This window comes from Lepus europaeus, chromosome 17 (assembly GCF_033115175.1).
Source record: "Lepus europaeus isolate LE1 chromosome 17, mLepTim1.pri, whole genome shotgun sequence".
In the NCBI taxonomy this organism is placed as follows: domain Eukaryota; kingdom Metazoa; phylum Chordata; class Mammalia; order Lagomorpha; family Leporidae; genus Lepus; species Lepus europaeus.
In genome coordinates this window covers 8,567,610-8,581,370 of record NC_084843.1, presented here as the reverse complement: position 1 = coordinate 8,581,370, position 13,761 = coordinate 8,567,610, and the positions used below count along the sequence as shown (strand labels likewise).

At 44.6% G+C, this 13,761-nt stretch overlaps 1 protein-coding gene across 5 annotated transcripts in view; it reads left to right on the top strand.

The window, feature by feature from the left end:
• Nucleotides 1-750: 750 nt before the first annotated feature.
• Nucleotides 751-13,761, top strand: part of PLEKHA1 (pleckstrin homology domain containing A1) — a 60,672-nt gene continuing 47,661 nt past the window's right edge. For 2 of the 5 annotated variants that reach the window (XM_062214168.1, XM_062214165.1), the window contains exon 1: nt 751-837. The gene's annotated coding sequence lies outside the window, so the exon portion shown is untranslated. Of the gene's footprint in view, nt 838-10,751; nt 10,828-13,761 lie in introns of those variants that run through there. The other 3 variants (XM_062214167.1, XM_062214170.1, XM_062214166.1) reach the window with 2 other exon arrangements.

Sequence of the window (13,761 nt, the reverse complement as noted above, 5' to 3'; positions counted from 1 at the left end):
CTGGCATGCAGGAGGTGTCAGCAAATATGTTGCATATTAATGAAGGCTCAGGAGAATACATATTTATGCTCCATCTCTCCCGAAAGAATGCCGACGAATCATTCAACTGCACTAGTAAGTAGGAAGTGGAACTACGTTTCCAGGGAGAGAGCACTGGTTACAAGTGAAAAACTGGCGCACAGAGCCATGAAGCATTTTTCTCCAGGTCATACTGCACCCCGTGAATTTATGACTCCTGGACCGACTGCAGGACAGCTTGCAAACAAATTATCTGCAAACCAACAAAGCCTATTTTTAAAGATCCCTGTGCCTCGCAGCTCTAGGCGATGACATCAGAGAACCAGGAGTTCCACCTCCAAGCCAAGCCTCGTGGTTCTCGAAAACTACGAAACCCATGATGCATCGCGACGCAGGGGCCCAGAGCCCCGCGCGCGTCCCTCCCCGGAGCGCCCGAGGCCACCGCCCTTGGAACCAGGAAGACGCCGCCGGGGGCCGCGCGGGGCCTGCCGGGATTTGTAGTCTCCGCGCCTGGGAGTGCCCGCTCCGGAATCTCAGCCGCCGTCTGGGCGCTGAGGCTGCGCGGGCGCGCTTGCGCAGTGTGCGGGCGGGCCGTCGTGGGCGCCGTCCCGGCAGCTCCGTGCCTGTGGGAGCCGGAGCCGCGGCAGCGCGGGTGCTCCGGGCCGAGGCCGCGGTATAAAGTGTGGCGTGAGGAGAGCGGCCGCGCCGGAGCGCGACGAGGCCGGGCGCGAAGCGGCGGTGGCGGGGCTCCGGGAGCGCCGCGCCGGCTGAGGCGAGCGGGGCGGCGGTCGCGCGTCCGCCCGGGGGCCGGCGGTGCCGGTGAGTGCGGGGCCGGCGCCCCCTCCCCGCCTGTGTCCACCCGGTGTCCTCCCGGTGTCCTGCCGGGCGCGGCCGCGGGGCCCGCTCGCCTGCGCGGGCTCTGGGCGGCGTCCTGCTCCCGAGGTCCCGACTGTCGGCCTGGCCGCACCTCGCGGGGGACCCGCCGGGGGCTGCGTGGCGCGGCCCGGCCAGCTGTCCGGGGATTCCCGGCGGCCACGCCTGTCGGGGCGGCTCGGCCCGGGGCCGCGTCCGCGGGCGCCCCTGGTCGGAGGGGCGGCCCGCGCCCTGGGCCGGGGTCGCGCAGCGGCGGCCGCCTCGCACCTCGGGGCTGCGCGGGGCCGCGGTCGGGCAGGTGGGGCCGGGGCCGCGCCGAGCGGCTTTGTGGTTTGTCTCGCGTGCTCTCCGTGACCCTCGTGGGCAGCCCGCGGAGGGGAAAGTGCCGTCGGAAGGGGGCGGCCCCTGCTTAGGCTCCGCGGGCGCGGGTCCGAGGGGCGCAAGGAGCGCGCGCCCGGGGCGTCTGTACCTCCGCCGCCTCTCTCTGGCCGCGGCATCGGATCCCGCTCGTTCCCTGACTTTGCAGTCGCTGGTTGTCTATTTTAACAAGATTTTCTTTGCGTTAATGAAGCCGGTGCCCTTTGTGAATTAGTTTTCCAACTCGAAAATCTTATTTCCGGTGTGTTTAACGACTGGAACAAACAGCACACCCGAGGTTTGCACCATTGTCTTTTATCTTAGCGCCCCTGGTCAATCTGCTTCATTTCCTCCCGAGTACAAAGCTGGTGTGCTTTCTGTGTTAGTTGACTGCCTTCCGAACAGTTTAGAGCAAAATTTGAATTTTGATCTGAGAAAAATTGTGAAAAAAAAAATTAACTCCTGAAACGATTTTTCTTAACAATCCGAAGGACTCGAAAAACTAATTTTTTAAGCAGGCTTGTTCTAAAGTGCGTTTCTTTCTCTTAATTGTTGATATTGACACACTTGTGGCAAAAAAAAAAAAAATTTCCTCAAATAGAGTTTGTTTAAATATTTATCCTGGCCGGATTCTCCCAAGGGAAGGTGCGTTTTCGAATACTGATACATTCGTGCAGGAATTAGCTTGCGGGATGCGAGCACTGGGTCGTGTGTTGGGTGGTGCGGCGGGTCCCGGGTGGTCAGCGACAGCTGTCTCTTGAGTTTGCTGTGAGTTTGTACTGTGGGATAAGCAGTGGCTAACTTTCCTGATATTAAAGATGTGATTGATCTGTCTGCCTTCACTTCCTAGCTCGCTGTATCTTGTTAATTAGTATTTTTATTGTTGCTTTGGGCAGGCGGCAAGGAGCAGACTTGTATCTTTGTTTCCAGTTTTAGCCATGTGGCAAGATTGGAGACCCTGTGTAAGTTTGGGTTTGTCATAGACAGGGAGAGACAGCAGGACAGGAAAAGTACACAATTGTGAGGAGACTGCCATGAGTTCACAAGCCGGAAGGATCTTTTTAGAAATGTTTAGAGTTGTTAAGAATAGCAGTTGGTTCTTTCTTTAAGAAGTCACTGGGCAGTACTGGACTGCTGGTTGATAACATTTGGGTTATGATGATACTGAACACTTCTGGGAAGATCCTTGGGAAAGAGAGATTAATTTTACATTTTTTATAGAGACCTTTCCTTCCAAAACATTCAATGAAGCTTTTTAATAAGTGACTTTTTGACTTAAGTCTGAAAGCTTTTGCTATTATTAGTCTTACTGCAGAGCCCACAGTTATCTTGACTCTAATAATACATTAATTCAAAATGAAATCTTAAGTCGTTTATTAGTATAATTTAAGTCAGACTTTGACATTGACTACGTTTGATGTTGGTTGTTCTTGTTCCTGTTTAACTGTCATTTAAAAAGGGGGAAGATAGTTTTCTGCAGAGAATGTAATTCTTCAGATGTGACAGTAGTTATACTCTACTTTTATTGGGGAGAACATTCCAGGTACTATATAAGCGGCAACCCCCGCATTTGATCCCAGCTGTGAGCAGAGGTGATGTATATAAAAGAATTACTTTTTCATTTGCTGAGCAGCTTACTTTTGGTAATATTAAAGCATAAAGTTTCAAGGTTTTTTAAAATCTCATTTCAGATCTGCAGTATTAAAATAAAATGGCTTCACTAAGGTAAATGTTAAAACTGTTTAGGTCTTTTCACCATTACTGAGTACACAGCATTTGGAAACTGACATGGTATCTGAAAGGAGTTCTTGGTGCCGAGACTTTTGGTTGCTTTAGGTGCTTGTCTGTAATGCTTATTTGTAGAAAAATGGAAATTATTGAATATTTTTCTATAAAAATAAAATTTTCTGTTGATACTTGCTACAGTAGGACTTTGTTATGCTTAATGAGTAATGTTAAACTTTTTAAACCTAATATTATTTCCTTGTGGGTGCTGTGTAGTAAAGAATATGACTTTGTAATTCCTGTAAGATTTAAGCAACTATATGTTTGCTGTTTATTTTAGTAAGTCATTTGACCAGTTGAATTGCTTTGATTTAGGAAGATAGTGTTTGGGGAGAATTTATAAGCAAGCTTCCTTTGAACTGGAATTTCTATTGAATATGAGAGAAGATTACAGTCATTGAGGGTATTTTTTAAAAAAGATCAAGTAAGTTTTACTTAGAGCAAGATGTTGCTTGCTAGATGGGGCCCTTATTCTGCAGTAGTTGTGTTTTTACCTCTTTAAGTGGCCTGGCCTTTTATAGCTCAAGATCTCTCCATTTTGGATTCAGTTTACTTTCTTCTGGAAGCAAGGACAGTCAGAGACAGGAGAACTGGAAGCATTCTCGGGGTTTCTGATGCAGCATCTTGCCCAGTACAGGAAGCCCCCAGGAGGATTTCCTGGGCAGGTGGGCAGGTGTTCCCGTCACTAAGGGTGGCAATGCCCTCGGGATGCTGGCAGGCTGTTGAGCAGTGTGAGGTGGTGGCAACAACATAAAGACAGTCTTGATTCTTACTGTTCACTGCTGTCAGCTGGGCTTTGTAGGATCTTCTCTTTCCCAGCCCCTGCCTCGTGGTTTTTCTATCATTTACTGCTGTTGAAATCTCTAGCCTTATCTATTCCGGTTTAAACCCTCAATCTCATGTTCAGTTTAAAGCTCCTTTCCTCCCTTACCCCAGATCTGGAAGACTAGGGAGAGTGTGGGATACTTCTGGGATGCATGCTTAGTCTCCCCTCTTCAGAGATCCACTCGGACAGAGAAATGCGGATAGGCCAATCTTTCTTAGCCCTCTCTTGAGTAGCAGCAGCAGGCCACTGATGTGCACTGATAGGCAACCAAGCCAGCCTTTTTGGGGAGATCTGCAGGGAGACTCCCTGCTGCACAGTTACAGATGGGAAGTTTTCTGAGGCTAAACTTTTTCCAACCTACACACCCCCCTGCCTGGTCCTCCTGTGCCATCAGTCCAGACCCTGGTTCCTGGGAGTGTGGGGGTGAGTAGAGGTGGGGATCTTCTCTCTGCGGCCACATTTTTGACTACAGCAAGAGCATTAGTGTAGGTACTGGTGCAGTTTCCAGTCAACACGCTGGAAACTCACTTCCATGAATGGCAATGCTGGCATGCCGGCTGCTGAAGTTTGGCCTTGTTTTTGTGCCCTGCCATTTCTGGTCAGTTCTCTTTGTCCGTTTGTTCAGGTAGTCACAAGCCAGTCACTCAGTCCACTGCACCAGTAGACACTGAGCTGGAGAATGAGAGTCCAGTCTCCTTGTAGGCACTTCTGATTTCAGTGAGTGACTTCTCCCAGAGGGCCTTGCCACTGTTCTGAGTGAAAACCACTTTTACTTTTCTTGTGTTCTCTCTGAAGACTTACAAGAATTCTAATTCTTTCCTTCTCTTCTGATAGCTGCTTATATAGAGTGGAAGGCTGGTAAGGTGGTGGTTAGGTTGCCAGAGCCCTGAGGGGCTGTGTGTGTGTGTGCTGAAATCAACCCCTGGTCAGCTTTGTTGTTTGTCAGTGATTCTGGGGTAGTAGGGATACTGGTTCCACCAGGCATCTTATTAACATAACAACGAAGTCCTGTGCCCCTGATGTTCCTGATGGCTCCATGTAGAATTTAATTTTCTTTCTGTATTTCTCTTTCCTTACAACTTTTATTTTTGGATTACTTCCTAGTTCCTGACTGATGAAATGTTAGCTGTGAATATGTTTATTTATGACTGATTTATAAGATCTAATACACCTTAGAGCATGAATAAATTTAAATTTAATTTAAATTAATAAATTTAAATTTATTAAATTTTTTGGAGGAGAATTTTAGTAATAGAGCTTTATCTGTTGTTACTTCATACTAGCTTTACTAAGAATATAAATGCAAACAGAAATACGAGGTTTGAACTTTCTTCCTTTCATTATCTAGACAAACCAGTCACCTGCTAAGTGATTTCTTGTCTCATGAGGAGAAAGCAGCTTTCTGTCTGGAAACTTAAATATTAACATGTGATGCAGTAATTATGGGTTACCTAATACTTCATTAAACAGGTAGTTTTTGAGTGACTTCCCTGTGCCAGCCACTGTTTTATGCATTGGAAAAACAACAGTAAATAACAACAGCAACAGAATCCCTCTGGGGAAACAAGAAACAGGCAGATGAGTATTGTTTGTGCGATAGTGGTAAATGCTAAGAAGAGTGAAGCAGAGCAGAGATAGGAAGTGGCAGGACAGTTTGTAGGACTTGCAATTTTAGATAATTCTAGAGAAGACGTCACTGAAGAAAGTGACCTTTGAGTTAGAAGGCCCTGAGCTGGGAGCTTGTCAGGTGAGTAGGGGTGGGGGTAAGGGTGGGACGGTAGGGGAGGTGAGGCCTGTGTGACTTTTTAAGGGCTTTGGTTTTTACTTCGAGTGAGATAACTCTGAGTGCTTCTCAACCTTGGCTCAATATTAGAATTATCTGGGGGAGCTGTGAAAAAGTTCTGCTACATAGATGATTTAATCAATCTGTATGGGGAGGAGGGTCCAGCTGGGGAATCAGAACGTGCATAGGGATATTACATGGCCTACTAGTTTCAGTTGACATCTTGTTAACGGATAACAGTGAAGTCCTGTGACCCTGACGAGGTCTCACCGTGCAGGGCAGGAATAGGCAAGTGGGTGTGTAGGTTGGAGAAGGTTTAACCACAGAAAATTTCATATCCACTTCTGTGCAGCAGGGAGTCTCCTGCAGATCTCACCAAAATGTCAGTTTGGTTTCCTAGTGGTGGACATCAGTGGCCCTGACACTTGAAATTGTTGTTACAAAGGGTATAATGACACTTAAAGATTTAGAGCAGTGCTTGCAAGTCGTAATATGTGTGTTTTTTGAATGAACACTTGGATATATATGTATATATATATATATATAAGATTTGTATTTATTTGAAAAAATTACACAGAGAGAGGAAAAGACAGAGACAGAGATAACTTGATCTTCATCTGGTGGTTCATTCCCCAAATGGCCAGAATGGCCAGGGCTGGGCCAGGCTGAAGGCAGGAGTCAGGAGTTTCTTCCGAATCTCCCACAAGAGTTCAGAGGCCCAAGAACTTGGGCCATCTTCTGCTGCTTTCCGGGGTACATTTAGTAGGGAGCTAAATTGGAAATGGAGCAGCCAGATCCCAAACCAGCACCCACGTGGGATGCTAGTGTCGCAGGTGGTGGCTTTACCCTCTGTACCACAATGCCGACCCCTGAATATATGTTTTAATGGGATGACTGACTGCCATGTTGAAATAGATTGAGGTGGGGAAGGGGTCAAAACAAGGATGTCCTACAATAATTTAGGTGAGGGGCTGATGGTTGCTAGGACCAGAGTGGCAGCGAGTAGTGCAAAGCGGTGGGATTCTGGATATATTTTGAAGATGAGCCAACAGGATTTGCGCATGGAGACAGAAATAAGACTTAAGCGTAGGCGTCCAAGGTGTTTTGGCTGAACATTGGAAGAGGGAATGACCATTTACTGATATGTCTCAGATGTCTGTTAGGTAAGTAGATCTGTAGAGCAGGAGATGGTAAGGTGAGTGGTTTTCAGTGGGGTGTTTGGGACTAGAAATAGCAATTTTGAAGTCTTCAGTGTTTAGACCTGTGAGAATGAGTGACCTCACCAGCCTGATGATATATAGAAGAGAGTTTCATGGACGACACCCTGAGTCATGTTGGCTTCCAGTGACCTGCAAGGTGAAGTGTTCCTTAAGGTTTCTGATGTACCTTAGAGTGAAAGACAATCGTATTTCTTTTTCTTTTCTTTTCTTTTTTTTTTTTTAAAGATTTATTTATTTGAAAGGCAGAGTGAGAGAGAGGTCTTACATATGCTGGTTCACTCCCCAGATGGCCACAATGGCTGGGGCTGGGATAAGTGGAAGCCAGGAGACAGGAGCTTTATCTGGATCTCTCAGGTGGGTGCAAGGGCCCAACCTCTTGGGCCATCTTCTGCTGCTTTCCCAGGCACATTTGTAGGGAGCTGGATTGTAAATTGTCTTCTGTATGGTGTGCCGGCATTGCAGGCAGCAGCTTAACCTGCTTTGCCACAATGCCAGGCCCCATATTTCTTTTTTGAAAAGAAGCTTAAGAAAGAATCTGTACCATGTAATTCACCCATTTACTTTTTAGAAGTTTTACTTATTTTTACTTGTTTAAAAGGTAGTCTGTCCCCCCCCCCCCCGCCCCCACACACACATACACACACACTTTCTGTTCATTCCCCAACTGCTTGCAACAGCTGGGGCTGGGCTCTGCCAAAGCCAGGAAGGAGCCTGAAGCCCTAATCAGGTCTCCTGTGTTTGTGGCAGGGACCCAGGTAATGGAACCATCGCTTGCTGCCTCCCAGGGTATACATCAGCAGGAAGGTGGATTGGCAGTAGAGCTGGAACTCCAGTGTAGGCACTCCAGTATGGAATGCAGGCATCCCAAAGAGGCATCCTGCCCACTGTACCAACCCCTGTCCCTCACCGATTTAAAACATATAGTTCAACTTCATATCCACAGCTGTTCTGTGGACAGACGTATTCTCAGTTGCACTGTTATCACCACAATTGTTTTCAGAATATTTTTTACCATCCCAAATAGAGACCTTCTATCTAAACATCTCCTCATTTCCCTCCTGTCCCCCTGTACCTAGGCAACCACTAATCTACTCTGTGTCTCTGTGGACTTGCCCATTCTGGATATTTTGTATCAGTGGAATCATATAATATATGACAAGTGGTATCCACTAGTACCTGACTTCTAGATTCATTACACACTAATGCATTGATAAAGGTGGGGGCTCTAGAACTGTAATACAGGTACATTTTCTTTTTGGTAATTAGTAAGAAAACTGTTGGGTGATATATTGAGACCGTATGAATATTCTGTTCCCTGACTATTTCATGTAGTGGTTTTAGTGTTCACTAAAGATGCTTGCTGAAATCAGGGATTATTTTCGGATTTCAAATTGATGATTTTCTGGTCCTGTCATTTCAAAGGTAATGATGAGTTCATAATATTCCTAGTTTGTGGATGCACTCCACAGTTTTTCCTTTTGTTGTGTTTGTATCTCTTTTGCTGTGAAAATCTTGGTTCCAAGTAATAAATGTTTTGTATCTTAATTTTATGTTAAATATCAATAGTATCAATGTATTTACATTATCCTATAATATACATAGTCTTTTCATATACTAACTAGTTTCACATTATTGTACCAAGTAGGCATGCTGGATCATGGGACAGATGCAAATATGATTTTGCTGAATGCTGCCAAATTCACCTCAGTAGGGTTTTACCCTTTTACATTCTTACCAGCAATGTGAAAGAGTTCTTACATTCTTACAACCTCACCAGTGTAGTAAGTTGTCAAACTTATGAGTTTTTACCAGTCTGACAGATGAAAAATGGTATCTCTGTATGGCATAGATTATTTTAACTTTTAGAGCATTTTCAGTATCCACAGAAGTAGACAGAACAGTTTAACTGTGACCTTAGGTACCTGTCATTTAGCCCCAACAGCTGTCAACCTGGGCCAGGTTTCCTCCATTCATTCCCTCTTCCCAAATTGTTTTGAAGCAAATTCCAGATAGCAGTTTATGTTTATTAATAAATATCTCTGAATAATGACTCTTTTTCTTTTAAGAATTACAATACCATTATTACACCGAAAACATATATTTCTTTAATAACATCAGACAGTATTCAAATTTCCAGTTTTCTTAAATATGTCATTTTCTTTCCTTAAAAAAAAAAAAACCCACAGGCTTTAAATAAGGTTCACATGTGTGATTGGTCCAGATGTCTTTTAAATTTTCTCTTTTTTTAATGTTTATTTATTTATTTGAGAGGCAGAATTACAGGAGGAGGAGGAGAGACAGATCTTCCATCTGCTGATTCACTTGCCAAATGGCCACAATGGCTGGGGCTGGGCAAGGCCATAGCCAGGAGGCAGGAGCTTTATCTGAGTCTCCAGTATAGGTGCAGGGGCCCAAGTACTTGGGCCATCTTCCACTGCTTTCCCAGGCACATTAGCAGGGAGCTGGTTCTGAAGTGGAGCAGCCAGGACATAAACTGGTGCCCATATGGGATGCCAACATTGTCTCAGGCAGCAGCTTAACCCATTATGCCACAATGCCAATAAATTTTTTCTTTCTTTCTTTCTTTTTTTATTTGACAGACAGTGAGAGAGAGACAGAGAGAAAGGTCTTCCTTCTGTTGGTTCACCCCCTAAATGGCTGCTACCGCTGGCGCTGCACCGATCCGAAGCCAGGAGCCAGGTGCTTCCTCCTGGTCTCCTACATGGGTGCAGGCGCCCAAGCACTTGGGCCATCCTCCATTGCCTTCCTGGGCCACAGCAGAGAGCTGAACTGGAAGAGGAGCAGCCGGGACTAGAACCTGGCACCCATATGGGATGCCAGCACTGCAGGCGGAGGATTAGCCAAGTGAGCCACGGCACCGGCCCTAGTAAATTCTTTCTTAATTTATAGATTCCTCTTCAGTTTCTTTACTCCTACTGCTTTTCAATTTAATTTTGAAGAAACTAGTTGTCCTGGAGCCAGTGCTGTGGCATAGCAGGTAAAGCCACCACTTGCAGTGTCAGCACCCATATGGGTTCCTGTCTGAGTCCTGGCTGCTGCACTTCCAGTCCAGCTCTCTGCTATGCCTCTGCTCCCGCGTGGGAGACCTGGAGGAAGCTCCTGGCTCCTGGCTTCAAATTGTCCCAGCTCCAGCCATTGCAGCCATTTGGGGAATGAACCAGTGGATGGAAGACCTCTCTCTCTGCCTCTGCCTCTAACTCTGCCTTTCAAATAAATAAATCTTAAACAACAAAACCAAAACTAGTTGTCCTAAGTAATTTCTTAAGGGTTAGATTTTGCTGTTTGAATCCCTATTGTTTGTCGTGTTCTTCCTCTGTCTTCATTTTCTGTATTTCCTGTAAATTGGGAGTTGGAGCTAAGGCTTGGTCAGATTTGGGATTTTTGTGTTTGTTTTCACAAGTGTTCCTGTTACCGTATTCTTGGTGAGGAAACATGAAATCTGGTTCCCTCTTTGTGATGTCAGTGGCAATGCCTGTATCGCAGTGTACTTTCATAGACTTCTGCTGAATCTTCATGGCTAATGGCCATGTTTATATCTGTACAATGTGTTCATGTCTTACTTGTTTTTCTATTGAACTGTTTTCCATTTTCCTTGACATGTTTTGCATGATCTTTAAATGTTAGAAAGATTAGACTTTTATGATATAAGTTGAAAATATTTTCTATTGGCTTTGACTTACCAGGTTATTGCTGTGCTTTAATAAAAAATTATTTGTACTCATTTGTCAGTGAGTTTTTTGAATTGCTACTGGGTTTTTAATTGACTTTTTGAAATTACATACAATGAACTGTATTAATTTTTTTTTAATTTTTAATTTTTTGACAGGCAGAGTGGACAGTGAGAGAGAGAGACAGAGAGAAAGGTCTTCCTTTTGCCGTTGGTTCACCCTCCAATGGCTGCCGTGGCCGGCGCGCTGCAGCCGGCACACTGTGCTGATCCAAAGGTAGGAGCCAGGTGCTTCTCCTGGTTTCTCATGGGGTGCAGGGCCCAAGCACTTGGGCCATCCTCCACTGCCCTCCCAGGCCATAGCAGAGAGCTGGCCTGTAAGAGGGGCAACCGGGACAGAATCCGCCGCCCCGACTGGGATTAGAACCCGGTGTGCCGGCGCCGCAAGGCAGAGGATTAGCCTATTGAGCCGCGGCGCCGGCCGTGTATTAAATTTTTTTTAAAGATTTATTTATTTGAAAGAGTTACACAGAGGCAGAGAGAGAGAGAGAGAGAGAGAGAGAGAGAGAGAGAGAGAGAGAGGGAGGTAGGTCTTCCATCCACTGGTTCACTCCCCAATTTACCGCAACATCGGAGCTGTGCTGATCCAGAGCCAGGAGCCTCTTCCAGGTCTCCAATGCGGGTGCAGGGGCTCAAGGACTTGGGCCATCTTCTGCTGCTTTCCCATGCCACAGCAGAGAGCTGGATCAAAAGTGGAGCAGCCAGGACTCGAACCAGAGCTCATATGGTATGCAGGCACTGCAGACCAGGGCTTTAACCTGCTGCACCACTGCGCCAGCCCCATAAACTGTATTCACTTGAAATAATGTGATGAATTTTGACAGTGTCTACAATCCAGAAACAGAACATTTCCATAACCTTGAAAGGTACACTCATGTTGCTTACTTACAGTCCTCCTTTCCTCCACCTGCAGCCTTGTGCAGCCACTGATCTGCATTCTGTTCCTATAAACTGGTTTGCAGTTTTTATAACTTTATAGACATGGAATCATTCAGTAAATGGCCTTTGATGTTTGTCTTTTTTTTTTTCACTTAGTATGATTTTGAGATTCATTCATATGGTTGCATGTGTTAGTAATTCCTTTTACTGTAGAGATGTGATATATATAATCCAGTGGGTAGATACACCACATTTAATTCATCTGTTCACTTGTTGATGGAGATTTGGATTGTTTATAGTTTGGGGTTTAGAAATAAAGTTACTGTAAACATTAATCAGTTAGTCTTTTTGTGCATGTGTATTTCCATTTTTCTTGGATAAACACCAGGAATGGAATAAATTGTAGGACAGGTTTATCCCACCATAATCAAGGTACATTACAGCTCTTTTACCTCTAGAATTATGTCCATTCCTTCCTCCATTTGCTGGTCTGTTCTCTGTATCCTTTTTGGTCTGGCTCCTTTCACTTTGCAAAATACATATGAGATATTTTCTATGTTGTTGTGTATATGAATATTTCATTCCTTTGTGTTGCCCAGTAGTAGTCCATTGTATTGATTGTATCACAGTTTGTTTACTCATTCAGCAGTTGAAGGACATTGGGATTGGTTTTTTCTTGTCAGTTGTGAATATGCCTCTGTAAAAATCTGCATGCAGAATTTTGTGTGAGATTAAGCCTTCAATTCATTTGAATAAATACGTAGGAATGGGATTTCTGGGTTGTATTGTAAGGGTATGTTTAACTTTATTAGACACTGCCCAAATTGTTTTTATTTTCCAAAGTTGGTATACCATTTTAGCTTCCTACCAGCAATGTGTAAAAAGTCATTTGTTTCACATCCCCGACAGCATTTAGTATTACTAGGTGATTTTGTTGATTTTAACTGTTCTACTCGTGTTTTTTTATTTGCAATACTTTCCTGACTAATGATGATGAGCATCTTTTTTGTGTGTGCTTTTCACTATTTTCATATCTTCTTTGTCAATTTACCTGTTCAAGTTTTTTACCCATTTTCCCGTTTGGCTGTTTGAATTATTATCGAATTGCAATAATTACCTGCTATTCTTGGATTTCAGGCTTTTGGTAGATACATGTGTATTCAATATTTTCTCCCATTGTGTGACTTGTCTTTTTGTTTCTTAATGGTGTCTTTTGAAGAAGACAAGTTTTTCATTTTGATTAAGTTGATACATATCAATCATTACATGATTCAGGCTTTTTGTGTCTTACCTAAGAAATTTCCATGTACCCACATGGTCGTAAAGACTTTCTCCTCTATTTTCTTGTGTCATCTGCTGCTTTCCTAGGCACATTAGCAGGGAGCTGGATTGGAAGTGGAGCAGGGGCTGGCGCTGTGGCATAGCGGGTAAAGCCACTGCCTACAGTGCTGGCATCCCATATGGGCACTGGTTCAAGTCCTGGCTGCTCCACTTCAAATTTAGCTTTCTGCTACAGCCTGGGAAAGCAGTAGAAGATGGCTCAAGTCCTTGGGGCCTTGTACCCACATGGGAGACCCAGAAGAAGCTCCTGGCTTCAGATCTGCATGGCTCTGACCATTGCAGCCACCTAGGGAGTGAACAAGTGGATGGAAGACCTCTCTCTCTCTCTCTCTCTCTCTCCCCCCTCTCCCCCTCTCCCCCCCTCTCCCCCTCTCCCTCTCTCCCTCTCCCTTTCCCTCTCCCTCTCCCAGTAACTCTGCCTTTCAAATAAAATAAATAAATATTTTTTTAAAAAAAGAAGAAAGAAAGTAGAGCAGCCAGGACATGCACTGGTACCCATATAGAATGCCAGTGTTGCAGGTGGTGGCTTAACCCAGTATTCACAATGCCAGCCCCGTTGGGATAATTATTAATCAGTGATATACGGTGGATTTGATTTGATAACATTCTGTTAGGAACTTTTCTTTCTTTGTTTATGAGGGGTATTGTATTTTCTTTTTTTTTTTTGGTAATACTTTTGGTAGACTTTGGTGTTTGGGTAATGTTTGTCTCATTAAACATGTTAGAAACTGCTCTCTTATTTCCTCAGAGGGTTTATTATTTCTTTTCCTTAAGTGATGAATACAGTTTACATATGAAATTTTTGGATTGCACTTTTCATTTTGGTAAGGTTTTAGTGATGAATTCCACTGCTTTAGTACAGGGCAATTCAGATTTTCTTATCATGTGAGTTTTTTCAAAGAATTTGTCCCTTTCCTCTCTGTTGTCAAAT